The following is a 14861-nucleotide window of genomic DNA, read 5'->3' on the forward strand; positions in this document are numbered from 1 at the left end:
CCATTTGGCTCAACAAAGCTTGCCAAATTGCTATTCACATAGTGTGTTGAATAACTATCGAGTTTAGTTTTGAAAGTCTCGAAGGTACTACTCTCAACTTCACAACTAAGTAGTTTGTCCCATGTGTCCACAACTTGCTGTGTATAAAGAAATGCTTCCTGATGTTTGTCTAAAATCTTCCTTTAACTAGTCTCCACCTAAAGCCCTGAGTCCTTGATGCTGGATTAAGTTTGAAGTACACCTGGCATCCACCTTACTTATACCCTTAATGATTTTGAACACTTTTATCATGTCTTCTCTCATTCTACGAATACTTAGGCTAAAAAGATTTAATTTTTTTCAAACATTCTTCATAGCTCATACGCCTTATACTTGGAATGAAGCTAGTCACCCTTCTCTGAACTCCCTCTACACACACACACATTTCTCACACAAGATGTTCCAATGTGGTACAGGATTTTACACTTTCCACCTTCCTTTGCTGGATTCACTGTTCGCACAGTAGTTTCCTTAACACCAAAGTGAGTAACAGGATAATAAGTGACTGCTTTGTTAAACATCTCAGTTCATTTTTAAATATAAATCTGAATCTAATACCACTGTCACATCAACTCTTCCTTTAGTTCATTCTCCCAATGAAACACCGCAGAACCTTGAGCAACTGATGCACCATCAATAACTCTCGGAGATGGGAGGTGAACAATAGGCTTTTATTAGCAGGAAAAGGGAGCACGGCATCTTGGAGATGGTGGGGGGGGGGAACAGTGCCTCCAATTGCCTTTATACAGGGCTCTGTGGGAGGAGCCATAGGAGCAGTCAGCAGAGGGGTATACATAGTTTACCACAGCAACACACAAAAAATGCTGCAGAAACTCAAGTCAAGCAGCACGTATGTCTGTCTTTCACAAAGCTCTTCAGAAAAATCTTACCTTCTCAGAAATTATTCAGCCCTCTAACTAAAGCATTCCCTGCAGCAACTTCAGTTTTTATCTGTCTCTAAAGATTGTTTGGCATGCTCCCCTTTTTTATTCCATATATCAGGAATGCCTCCTGTACTTTCACACATTCTTCTGAGGCTTTCTCACAGAATTTTGTTTCAATATCCTCTCAATGATTCATTAAAGAACCCTACACCTGGTTGATAAAGAAATCTGTTTGCAGTTATTAAGGTGCTTTCTGTAACAGGAGTTTTGTTTTATTTCAAGCACATGACTTCTTTCCTTGGACAGTCCCTCAGGACTGAGGATGACCTGGTGGTGTGGGACTTCTGTATCTCCTGCCTAATAGTAGCATGATTCAGATGGTGGGGATGATTGATGATGGATGTTGTTTTTTTGAGTGAGTGCTTCCTGTGGATACTACTGATGGTGGGGAGGGATGAGTCCACTACTGTCTGTAGCTTCTTACATTACTACACATCCAAATTCCCCTACCAGACTATGATGCAGCCAACTGATAATCTGATTCACCACAATCAAATCTGTATTCCTTTTTTTGTAAGTAGTCACAATTATGGCTTCTCCAACAATGATGCTCCTTGCATGTCCTCCACCTTCCTAAAATTGATGACACAGCTATAAATTTATGATTGTGGAGCCTCTCCATAAAATTTAGCAATATCATTAAAGCTAGTGTCTACTTTCTTGGTTTTGTTTTTCAGTCTTAAAATTGACTTTTTTAAAATTCTATGGTAGTGATGAGATTGGACTGGATACGCTCCTGTGAATAGAGTCAACAACACACATTTCTCGGAACAAATATTGTTTCTTTGAAGTACCTCTTCCAGTGGGCAGAGACGGTAGTCTATTATTGATAAAATCTTCCCCCTTCTCCTTAAACCTTGACTCCTGAGGAAAAGGCAGTGATCAATCACTTTATATATGCCTTTCATGATTTTATAACAATCTATAAGGTCACACCAGGCCTCCACACTCTAGGGAAAGCAGTCCTGCCCTATGCAATCTCTCCTTATAACTTAACCAATCCAGTCCTGGAACTGTCTTGTGAATCACTTCTGGCACAAGGGGAGATCAGTCATTTTGAAGGCTAGGGAAGACTTATGGGGCCAAGTTTGGGACAGGAAGCAAGAATGAGTGCCATGGCTATTACAAAGGAAAAAGTGCAAGGCAAACTCAAAGGTCTTAAGTTGGATAAGTCACCCGGACAAGATGAATTACATTCCAGAGAGCTGATAGAGGTTGCTGAAGAGATAATGGAAGCATTGGTCATGATCTTTCAAGAATCACTTTATTCTGGTATGGTCCTGGAGGACTGGAAGATGCAAATGTCACTTTACCCTTTAAGAAGGGAGAAATGGAAAACAAAGGAACACATGAAGCTGCTTAACAAGATAAAATCCGATTGTGGTACAGGAAAAATACTGACATGGATAACAGAGTGGCTGACCGGCAGGAGGCAGTGAATGGGAGTTTTTTTAGCCAGAGAGTAGTAAAGCTCTGCTGCAGACTGTGGTGGAGGCTATGTCTGTGGGCATATATAACATGGAAATCGATCATTTCCTTATTGGTCAGGGCATCAAAGGATGTGGCGAGAAGGCAGGAGTATAGGGTTGAGTGGGATCCAGGATCAGACATGATGGAGTGGTGGAGCAGACCCGATGGGCTGTATGGCCTAATTCTGCTCCCATCTCTTATGGTCTTATGGTCTAAGTGGTTCATTCCTGTTCCTATTTTCTTAGTTCCTATGCTCCCATTCAGCAATGAAATTTCATTCAGATGAATAAGGCTTGTGGAAACTGTATTGAATATAAAATCAGAATGCTGGAAGGACTCAACAGGTCTGTCAATATTCTGAGTCAAGATCTTGCATCAGGTAAGAGAGCGAAGAGGAATGACTGTCAGTGTACAGATACTAAGTTCTGCCAGTAGTCTGTGTTATTTTTTTCCAAATTCTAACTTATCCAGCCTAATTTCTCCAAATCAGGTCTATTCTGCAGCACCTTATTAAGCAGTTTCCCTATCTTCTCTGTTGGATATTAGGTGGAGTGCAGTGGCTGACCACAGTGACAGATCCACCAACAGACGTCTGCTTGCAACTTTGTGTCTTCCACATATAGATTCTTCATAAGCCGAAGTTCCAAAATTACTTGCATTTAGGGCACTGAATTTCAGAATCAGAATCAATTAGGTCTGTTATCACTGACGTTCTGTATGTCATGAAATTTACTTTGTGGCAGCTGTACAGATTAATATAAGATACAATATTCAATGTACATTGATTACCAAAGTATGTATACATTATTCAACCCTCAGATTCGTCTCCGAACAGGTAGTCACAAAACAAGAAAACACCCAATGATAAATTAATAAAAAATAAATAAATGGTGTAAACAGAGAGCAAAATAGTGAGGTAGTGTTCATGGTTCAAGAACTATTCAGAAATCTGATGGTGGAGGTGAAGAAGCTGTGTCTAATATGTTCAGTTTATGCCCTCAGGCATCTGCACCTTCCCCCGATAGCTGTACTGAGAAGAAGGTATGTCCTGGATGGTGAGGATATTTAATGAAGAATGTTGCCTTCTTCAGGCAGCATCTTTTGAAAATGTCCTTGATGGTGGAGAGGCTATTACCCATGAGTGAGTTAGTTAAGACTTTGTTAGGTCCAAGGTAGATCCTCTGAGATATTAACTCCCAGGAACTTGAAGCTGCTCACCCTTACCACTGCCAACACCTCAGTCTGAACTGATGAGTATTCTCCCAACTTCATCTTCCCAAAGCCTGTAATTAATTCCTTGGTCTTACTGATGTTCAGTGCAAGGTTGTTGTTGCAAGAGTGCTTCTTATTTCAACTGTATAATAAACAGAATAAATCAATTGTTTTAAAGAGAAAGTAGGAGGGATTGAAGGAGTACTTAACCCAATAACATTTAGTCAATATGCCTTCTCAGTTTTTGTGATCACTGAACAAGAATCAAAGCTTTTGGTTTCTTGGAATTCTTTTTATTGAAATTTCTTAGTAACCACCACTCTTTGAGGGGAAGGAGCTCCCAGAGGCCAATATTATTGGATTTCCAGTTGATCCTGGCTCTAATCCATCCATTTTGGCATCACGCCTGTGGTTAATAAAAGTGGCATCTAAATCTTTCTACCTTTTGAAACTTGGCACTAACTTCTTTCTTTTTGTCTCTGTTAGTTATTGTTCAAAATTGAAAGGAATTACAGCAGACCTGAGTAGCAGCAAAAAGAGCTTCCATTCATTCATTCGACTTGTAGGAAAGTGTCCCAAGAGCTTCAAAGACACGGTACCCAACAAAAAAAAAATGATGGCAAGCTTCAAAAGGTTATATCAAGGCAACTGTCCAAAAGTTTCAACAAAGAGATTCATTTAAAAGGGCAACTTAGGGGAGGAAAGAGAGAAAGCAGTGAAGTGAAGTTATTTGGGGAACTATTTCAGGGTCTTGCCAGCTGTATGTGATGAACAATTAAATTTGAGAGTGCTTAAGAGGTCGAAATTCGTGGCGTGGGCATTTATCTCAAAGTTTTGTATCACAGGAGCATTTTTGATGCCATGGAAGCTTTTGAAAAGAAAGTTGTTTTGCTCAGCATCAAACACTGACTACTTAACATGCCAAGCTTACAAGGTTAGAAGCTGCATTGTATATCAATCATCAAGATTGCAATTGAAAGAGACCGATTAGTGCAGATATTACATAACTATGTATTTTAGCAGCATAACTCCATCAACTCACCTGCTCCTCACTACAACACTGAACCCATGCTTTCTCTAGAAAAGAGTGTAATGATCTTTAAATAATCTTTACCCTAGTCCAGTATATGTCACATAGAACTCACTCCCCAAATCCATTTACTATTGCTTGTTTTTTTGAGGGGGGGCAAAGACAAATATTTAAAACATTACCAGTATAATAATGGTGACTAATTTGTAGAAATTTATGATTGGTAAATCCTAAAACAGTTTCAATCTTCAAATCATTCTTGCAAGTAGCATTATTGACTACAAAATAATTCATCGCATTTTTGTTCATAAGTAATTTTGCCTCCAATTGATTAATTCAGGAACACTAAATTACTTGAATGAGCAAATGATTTTTGTTCATTTGGGCTCAATGAGGAAATTAATTTTTGTTTTACGAATGTACTTTTCTCAGCCTGTGGAGATGGTTGTAATCACAGGCATCAAACCTCCTGATGCATCTCTGAAATATAAATCAATTTGTATTCAACAACTCAACATGTAAAATAAGCAGAGGAAGTCAGATCAGAATTAGCAATAGGTAAATAATTGAACACTTCATATGTGAATTTTGCAATGTGGCCCCTGACCTTTAATGACAGTAAATATCCCCCAGTTCTGGAATATATTTTTTTTTCAAATGATGTGTGTATTCTGTCTATTCCTATGGAGGATTTTGGCCAAATGGGATCAGGTAAATGCCTTCGTGAAACTATAGAATTGTGTGTCTATATTGCTTAATGCTTGGATCAGCAAAATAATCATGGTGCTGCCTCAGCCCTACTACTGTAGATGAAAAACTGTGATGCTGCCATCTAGCTTGCAGTTGTACACCACAAGGCTACATGAATTAGGTGTTCTTCCCTCTAGCTTCCTCAGAATAATACCAAGAATGAAAATGTTGAACAAACCATACCCGTTAGAATTAACCTTAAAGAGGTTGTGTGTACTAATTGAAAGCTGAGCCGTTGCTCTCCAGTGGGGCGGCTCTCCATGTCTCTTCACGAATACCTGGGTCTGAGCCTTGTGCGATAAAGGAAATTCCCTATCAGTACCTAAATGCCTTCGAAAGATGGTCTTTGAAACCTTCTTGCACCTCTTCACTCTGTGTGGTAAATATAGAGATAGATTAATGCAGCACACTAATAGACTATTTGGCCCAATTTGTCCATACCTATCAAGATGCCATCTAAGCCAGTCCCATTGGCTGTGACGGGCTGATAGCCCTCATATCGGAATTGATATTAGTTTATTATTATCACATATAATGAGATACAGCAAAAAAAAACTTCGGGGTTGGAAGCCATCCAAAAGCATCATTAAAAATACATGCTTTGAGATAGTTTCAGAGTATAGAATATAGTGTCATGGACAGAGTTACAGAGGAAGTGCGATGCAGGTAGATAAGAAGGTACAAGGGCCATTGTTGTAACATAAACAGTCACCTGAGAGACACTCTAGCTAGTGGATACAGAAGTGTTTTATTCAACAAAATTCTCAGATGAAGAGGCCTGGCTGACCCAATATTACATGATATTTTATATGCTAAAGATCAAAGGAGGATTCTAGTTATATTGTACCTACAATGTGTCCTTTGAATTACAAATAATTTTTACACTTCCTTCACATCTACATGCCAGACACTCAAAATGAATGCTAACCAGCATTGTCTGGTTTTCTATTAACATATATTCACCCTCTCTGCAATTTCTTGAATTGGTATTATTCTCCATAACAGAAAACAGAAGCAGACAGGAGGCATGTTATTCTCAACCCTAAAGGACTGTTCAAGAAGAAATGAAAGATTTAAGTGTTTGGAGTGAAATTTCAACTCATGATAGCTTTCAGACAGAGGAGCTAATAAACTAAGGCAAACACTTTCTTAGCTGATAACACCTTGTTCAGACACCCTCATTATTTTGATGGTATTAACAAAGTGATTTAGAAAATTGCCTGACATCAGTAATCCTGGTGCTGCATCAACATAAGCAAGGCTAGGATTGTTAACATTAGGGCAAAAGAGTTAGTCGAACTGGTAGAGCAGATTGACCATTTATCTGAGATCTTTTATGTAAGATGTTTTATGTGAGACTTTCTCCAAAGAATTTCAGCAAACCAATGAACTTGCATGAAGTACACTCAACAGCGTGCCCATGTTTTCCGTAGAAGAACTTTATTATTACTTCTCATAAACATTAGCCAGCAGAGTCAAAGAAGGATATATTGTCTTGATATGCAGGCTGTCTTTCAAAAAATGAAATGTGACCTTTGTTGATGGTATTAGCTCTGTCTTTCTTCTTTGTGACAAACTTCTAAACAAAACAATTAACAGGAAATGAAAGCAGCTGAATAAAATTAATTGAATGTTGTCGAATTGCAGTGAAATTGAAATAACCAGAATATTAAGTGACAAAATAGACATGTTGTGAACTGTGCATTGAGTGGCTTAACCTTGCATATTTAATATTTCAATAATGTTTGAGTGATCTTGGCTGATTCAGCATTCTTGTTTGGGTTATATGTAAAAATACATTAATTGCATATATTATCACACTACCACATGATATGTGCATGCCTTGCTTAAAGTAAAGACGAAATTACACCCATATTCCTGGACTGTTGTGTCTTCCATTGAAATGGTTTAGTGTCTTGAAGTTACAAAACATTACACTGGTGACGAGGTATTTTTTGAAATGAACCCAGGACAGCTTCCAAGCTGTTAAAGTGGAGCAGGATACTCAAAATAAAATAAAATACAGTGAGAAAAATGTCAAAACAAAGCAAAACATGTTCTTTGGAAGGGAAGGAATGAAAGAATGAGTACCTGGTGATAATAGTCATTAAAAAAATCAGAAATGGCTGACTACATCAGAAAGGTTGTTGAGTTTGATTGCACAATGGGTAATTGGCACATGTATACTGAGCTACTGGAACAGTATTTTGAAGCAAATGAAATAGCCAATAAGAAGCCAATTTTGCTAAGTGCATTTAGGTTTAAAGGCACACAGTTTTCTTCAAGGTTTTGCTGCTCCAACTGAACTTGCAGAAATGAGATTTGTTTATATTATCAAAGAAATGCAGGAATACTTAGAATCAAAGTCATTGTTGACTGCAGAATGTTTTATGTTTCATAAGCAGAATCAGAAGGAAGGGAAGTCTCTTTCTGTGTATGTGGCTGAATTGAAGAGATTGGCTGAGCATTGACAGTTTGGTAATAGACGTAATGACACACTAAGAGATGGTTGAATTTGTGGAATCTTAAAGGAAAGCATTCAAAAATGGCTGCTAACTGAGGCACAGCTTACATTCAAATGAGCAGTGGAAATTGCTGCTTCAATGGAGACTGCAGACAGTCACAACTGGATTGCAGTCAGGAATGAAAGTGAGTGTGAAAAAAATTGCATTGTCTGAACAGAAAACAGCTTGGCCAAACAAATTGTGTTACCATCGTGGTAGGGGCTTACGTACACCAAACAAATGCAGATTTAAAGGCAAAATTTGCAGGAAATGCAACATACAAAAAGCATGTCAGGCAGACAAAAATAAATGGATTGTGTTAGGAAGGGAAAAAGCTAAAAAGTCAAGTTGCAGTTTCAAAAAGAGCACTAATTTGTATGCTGTTAATGAAAAATCTGATAATGATGGAAGTGACACAGGATTGTGTAGCCTTAAAATCTACTGTGTGAAAATTAATAATAGGTAAGTGGTATGTTTTATACCAGAAGTGAATGGCAAATTAATCTAAAATGGATACTGGTGCCACTGTTCCAATCATTCCACAAAATGAGTTGAGAGGCATCTTAAAGACACCAAAGTGAAGCCTGCAAATATCTAACTAAGAACTCACACTGGAGAATGTGGGAATGGCATTTGTGACAGTGAACTGCAACAAGCACCAAGTCCCACTGAGCTTGTATGTGGTAAAAACAGAAGAATGAGCATTGAGTTGCTGAGACAACTACTTGACTGGAGTTCAAGTCTACAATTTGCATCCCACATCCTCTGCAATGAAAGTAAATTAAGAAAGGTACTGGATGATGCCACAACTGTCTCCATGCTGAACACATTGAACTGTTGCCTAATGGAGGATAAGAAGGTGTTGGCACAAACCTCGATGCCTATGGTTGGAAAGCATATTGGACCCAGGCAGGACTATGCTGCTCAGAGGAAGCATGGAAATGACAAAAGCTGTGGTCTTACCACAACAGGTTTTATATCTCTGAGCAACATATCTGAGAAAGCTTCTGATATATTAATCAGGCAGATACTTGTGAAATGTGGCTTGATTTTAAGCTTGAAGAGAGTCCTAGGAGCTTCAGGAAAGTTGCAAGCATTTGGATTTTGTGATTAAAAAGAACCAGAATCTGCTCTGTGTGCATTAAGGTTATTGGATGAACTTCAAGTGGGAGACAAAAAGCTGCTTGTAGAAGTAGATGCAAAGATCAAAGTTCAGCTGGATGAATGGAAGGCCAAAAAGAAAGTAATCAGTGAAAACAGTGGATATGTCAGATGATGTTATGGATGAAGAAACGAAGAGGAGAGATCAAACCATAAAGGGAACAACACATGGTAAATTGTAGGGCATTGAGGAATGCAGTAGTACAGAGTGATCCTAGGAATAATGGTGCATAGTTCCCTGAAGGTGGAATCTCATGTGAATAGGGTGGTGAAGAAAGCTTTTGGAATGCTGGCCTTTATAAATCAGAGCATTGAGTATAGGTCTTGGGATGTAATGTTAAAATTGTACAAGACATTGGTGAGGCCAAATTTGGAGTACTGTGTACAGTTCTGGTCACCGAATTATAGGAGAGATGTCAACAAAATAGAGAGAGTACAGAGGAGATTTACTAGAATGTTACCTGGGTTTCAGCACTTAAGTTACAGAGAAAGGTTGAACAAGTTAGGTCTTTTTTCTTTGGAGCTTAGAAGGTTGAGGGGGGACTTGATAGAGGTATTTAAAATTATGAGGGGGATAGATAGATTTGATGTGGATAGGCTTTTTCCATTGAGAATTCAAACAAGAGGACATGAGAGTTAAGGGGTAACATGAGGAGGAACTTCTTTACTCAGAGAGTGGTAGCTGTGTGGAACGAGCTTCCAGTAGAAGTGGTAGAAGCAGGTTCGACATTGTCATTTAAAAAAAAATTGGATAGGTATATGGACAGGAAAGGAATGGAGGGTTATGGGCTGAGTGCAGGTCGGTGGGACTAGGTAAGAGTAAGCGTTTGGCACGGACTGGGAGGGCCGAGATGGGCTGTTTCCGTGCTGTAATTATTATATGGTTATAATAGGATTAATAAGAGAATACTCCCGTGAACTAAATAGACCTTCCCACGATCAAGATGCACAAACTAGAAGAAAAAGGTGGGAAGAGGTTGAGAGGTAGAATGTGAATGAGAAAGAGAATGGTGTGAAAGAGAGAAGAAATGTGAGAAAAAAAAAGGAAGGAATTGAAGTAGAAAGGTGTTCAGAGCTGTGAAAACTACAGCCTGTAGTCACAGGAGTCAACTCCTACAACCACCATGGAGGAGGTTCCAGAACCTGACCTTCCTTGGTTGCATCCTGAAGCTTTCAATGACTACCATATTCATTGATTGTCTCCCCTGTATAGTTTCAGTGGTACACAAGCAAAAAGTCTCTTGTCCAATGATCGGTTTCAATGGCCATAAAGTATTAGTTAAAGTCACATTGTGAACAAATTTTATTTCCTGAAGTAACACACACAAAATGCGGGAGGAACTCAGCAGGTCCTGATGAAGAGTCTCTGCCTGAAATATTGACTGTTTATTCCTTTCCATAGTATGCTGTCTGACCTGCTAGTTCTTCCAGCATTTTGTGTGTATATGTTACTCTGGAATCTCTTGTGTTTATTATTTCCTGAAGGCTCATTCTTAATTTAATTAATCCATAATTATATTATTCATAGTTTCATAACTCCAGAGTAATCCCTAACATCCTCCACCAGCACTGTGTGGTGGCTGTTGTGCGTTATTAACAATTGCACTGCAATTGGCTGCCCAGGCTGCTCTGACAGCACTTCCCAAACTTGCAGCCTGTATTATCAAGGTGGATGTGGAGAGCAAGGCACTTACTAATCTGATTTGGAAGTATATCAGCCGTGCTTCATCAGTGCTGGGTGGAAATCCTGGGAGCTGCTACTAAAACCTGTCATGAGTCCTGCAGGCCTCTGCGGCTTGCCGTTGAGGTTGAAGGCTGAAGGCTTCTAGGTTTCTCGAGCACCTGCATTTACTAATTGTTATTTTAACTAGAGCCATTAAACCCTCACGTACAACAAGCTGGAGGAACTCAGCAGGTCGGGCAGCATCTGTGGAAACGAACAGTCAATGTTTCGGGCTGAGACCCTTCGTCAGGACTTTGTCTCAGCCCGAAACATTGACTGTTCGTTTCCATGGATGCTGCCCGACCTGCTGAGGTCCTCCAGCTTGTTGTACGTGTTGCTTGGACCCCAGCATCTGCAGTGTACTTGGTGTTTCCATTAAACCTGGTGCTTTCTGTTTAATCTTGTCTAGTTTATTGTGACTGACACAGGTTTCCTGCATCGTGATTACTTAAAAGAGACCTTCATTTAGCACTGTGGTGGATTCCTTATTGTGGAGAATGATATGTCTCACAGTGTTGTATGGTCATGCCACGAATGCTTTGTTGTTATTTCTATATCTAATCTCTTGTTTCCATGGGGAATCTGCTGTTCCTCCATCCTGGGTCAAGTCATTGTTAGCTCTCACCATGACAGAGTCTACCTTTTCTCTGCACTTAGGTTCAGTCCTGCTAGTGACCACCGTAACTGGAGGATTCCACCCCTAATGACCCAGTGGAAGTACTATAGTGGCTTGGCCATCGGTCAGCTTGTGGCAAGGATGCTCAGTTCATGTCCCAAAGGCTTTGTTCCGAGTGTTCCTGAAGGCTACATCCCAATTCTCTCCAGTCTACATTCAAGATATTTTCTGAGGTTCTCTAGGTTGACAAGGTTCGTAAGAGCTCTCATGTTATACTATGTTTCTGAGTTACATGTGCAATGTTTCCGAGCTATATACTGTGTTTCCAAGGTATACGCCTTCCCTTGTTTCTGAGTTAAATGCAGTGCATTCTTCCTGAATTATATGCACGTTGTTCCTGAGCTGTTGTATGCGCATTGTCCCAAGTTTTCCAGCCCCATTTCCTTCCCCAGGACTCCATGGGCCATCAGGTTTTGGCCTTAAGGTGTGAAGTACTGTCATGAACCCTGAGGACCTCTGTGGCTTGCCTTAGAGCATTGGGCTAGTAGGTTTCTCAAGCATTAAGCCCTGGCGCTTTCTGTTAAATCCTATCTAGTTAATTGTGACTAGCACGGGTTTGCCGCAGACCATGACTCTTTAAAGGGGACTCTCATTTAACACTGTGGCAAAGTCCTTGTCTTTGTGGAGAATGATTTGTTCTGGTGCTCTGTTGGTATTCCCATGTCTAACCTCTTGTTTCGGTCTGTCCACAAGGAGTCTGCTGTTCTTCCACTCCTGGATCACATTGTTGCCAATGCTCACTGTGACAGAGTCTGTAGTTCTTCCACACTTTGGTCCAGACTTGCCAGTGACTACTGTGACAAAATACATTGTGTGGAGTACTTTCCCCACAGGGGTCACAGCATTTCAAAAAGATGGCTCATTACCACCTTCTAAAGGTGAATTAGGCATGGATAAAATATACTGGTAATTCCTGTGATGTCTGTATCTTGCATTTTATTAAAATATGTAAAAAGACTCTTGTCTGTTCTTCATTTAGGGATTCTTGAGTATAGGAATACACTTTAAAGCTGTCAGGCGCATGACTGACCAAGATAATTATTGACATTAGTCCACAATCAATTGCATTGTCATTTCTAGCAGACTGACGCAGAACAAATCTGCATTATTTTGTTTGGGAAATCCATTGCTGCACAATAACACTGGAATGAGCTATGGAGCTAGTTTGAGTATATTGACCTGAGTATCTGTTCAATCATCCTGGGAGGCACTAAGGTTGGATGAGCAGCTTGTAAAAGAGCAAGGAAATGATTTTCAATTTTATTTTCAAAGATATAATTATATATTTATTTCCTTGCTATAAACACGTTCTTGACTTTCAGAATTTCCCTGTTCTCTCTATTGGTGGCCTATTTCAGATAACTAGAGCAGTGAATCTTCAGTAAAAATGAGCAGCGGGCAGTCTTTTTGAAATTGCTTGGGATGGGATGGCTGATGTCTTCTTCACTGGTGACAAAACATTTTTCAGTTCAAGCCCACCTTGTTTGGTCACCTGCCCTAAAAGTAGCTGCAGCCTTAGCTAACATGTGGACTATAGCCATCTATTGTATCATGTTTCAAATGCTTCTTTAAACACTTCTAAGCTGCATCACCATCAGTATAACACTGTACAAAAGCTTTAGGCACATATACATAGCTGGGGTGCTTAAGATATTTGCGCAGTACGATAGTAATTTTATATATTGCACTGTACTGCTGCCACAAAAAAAAAACAAATTTCATGACGTTTTCGAGAGTGATGATAAACCTGATTCTGATATGGGTCTTATTGTGGAATGAAAGTGGGAAAGGGGACTAATGGTTGGGAAAAGGGGTGAAGGGAGAGGGGAGGGAGTGGGAAGCTCCAGAGAGACATTCTGTAATGAATAATTAACCAATTGTTTGGAATCAAATGACCTTGCCTGGTGTCTCAGGGCTGGGTTCTCTGAACCCACTCTACCCCTACCCCAGGACTCTTTCTCTGCCACCTGTCCCACACTCCTTCCGTGACACCTCATTCTTGCCATTCCCACCATGTCTTGCTCCTGCCAGATTTACAAACTTGCTCTCCACTCCACAATGCACCCGAGCTGTATGTACGTATGTGCCTAAGAATTTCAACAGTATTGTATAATTCTGGATACAATTTTTTTTTCAACAACCACCTTCAAATTTCCTTCTTTAATCCAAAGTTCTTTATTCATTGGCATCCCTGCCGAAGACAACAGTCTCTCACTTTCCACCCCGTCTATGCCCCTTATAACTTTGTAGATCTCAGTCAGATATCCCTTCTGTGTTCTCCACACAAAAGAAAACAAACTCAGCCTACTGTCTTAGAATGTTTTAGGTCCTCCAGCCTACTTCTCCATTCAATAAGATCACTGTTGATTAATCCTACCCATTAAGATCACTTTCTTCTCCAATTTCCAAGTTCTCTAATGTTCTTAATGTTCAAAAAATCTATCACCATCAGCATTGAACTGAACCCTTAGAAGTAGAAAACTTCAAATATATTCAAGCTTCTGCAGTAAAAAGTCTTCATCCCTCAGTATGAAACTGATGTCTTCCCTCATCTGAGACAATGCCCTAGTTCTAGACTCACAAATAGCCTCTCACTGTGCCAAGTCCCTGATAATATGAATATCTCATTCAGATTCATTTATTTATCACGTGTACATGGAAACATACAGCAAAATGCATTGCTTACATTAACAACCAACACAACCTACGGATGTGCTGTGGGCAGCCTGTAGGTACCGTGACACATTCTGGCACCAACATAGCATGCTCACAACAAGAACAATAACAACAAAACAACAACAGAACAAGCCCCATTTCTCTCTTACACACACACACACACACACACACACACACACACACACACACACACACACACACACACACACACACACACACACACACACACACACACACACACACACACACACACACACACACACACACACACACACACCAACCAGGACGGGACAGTAGTCACAGACTCATAAATATTGGGTGTTTGACTTCCCCATTGCACTTGCAGGCTCCACTTCATTACATTAGTGAGGGCAATGTGACATAATTTCAGATATATTTTATTAATTGTTAATCGTTGTTCCAGAGCAAAATTAATTTTGCTGCGCAAACTCCTATTCAATGAATGTTTAACAGTGACAGAACTGACTGGTACATCTGGCCTGATTATGGAACAAATGAAACATCTGCTTGTCAGCCACATGTAATTGGCTTCATAGAGGAATTGTTTTATGACATGACACTGATAGCTCCTGCAATGGATTGATAAGTAATTGTCTTGGAGATTTAGTGGAGTATTGCAGGAGAGTATAATTATTTTGGAGTGAAGTAAAGATTT

Source organism: Hypanus sabinus, chromosome 6 (assembly GCF_030144855.1).
Source record: "Hypanus sabinus isolate sHypSab1 chromosome 6, sHypSab1.hap1, whole genome shotgun sequence".
Classification (NCBI taxonomy): Eukaryota; Metazoa; Chordata; class Chondrichthyes; order Myliobatiformes; family Dasyatidae; genus Hypanus; species Hypanus sabinus.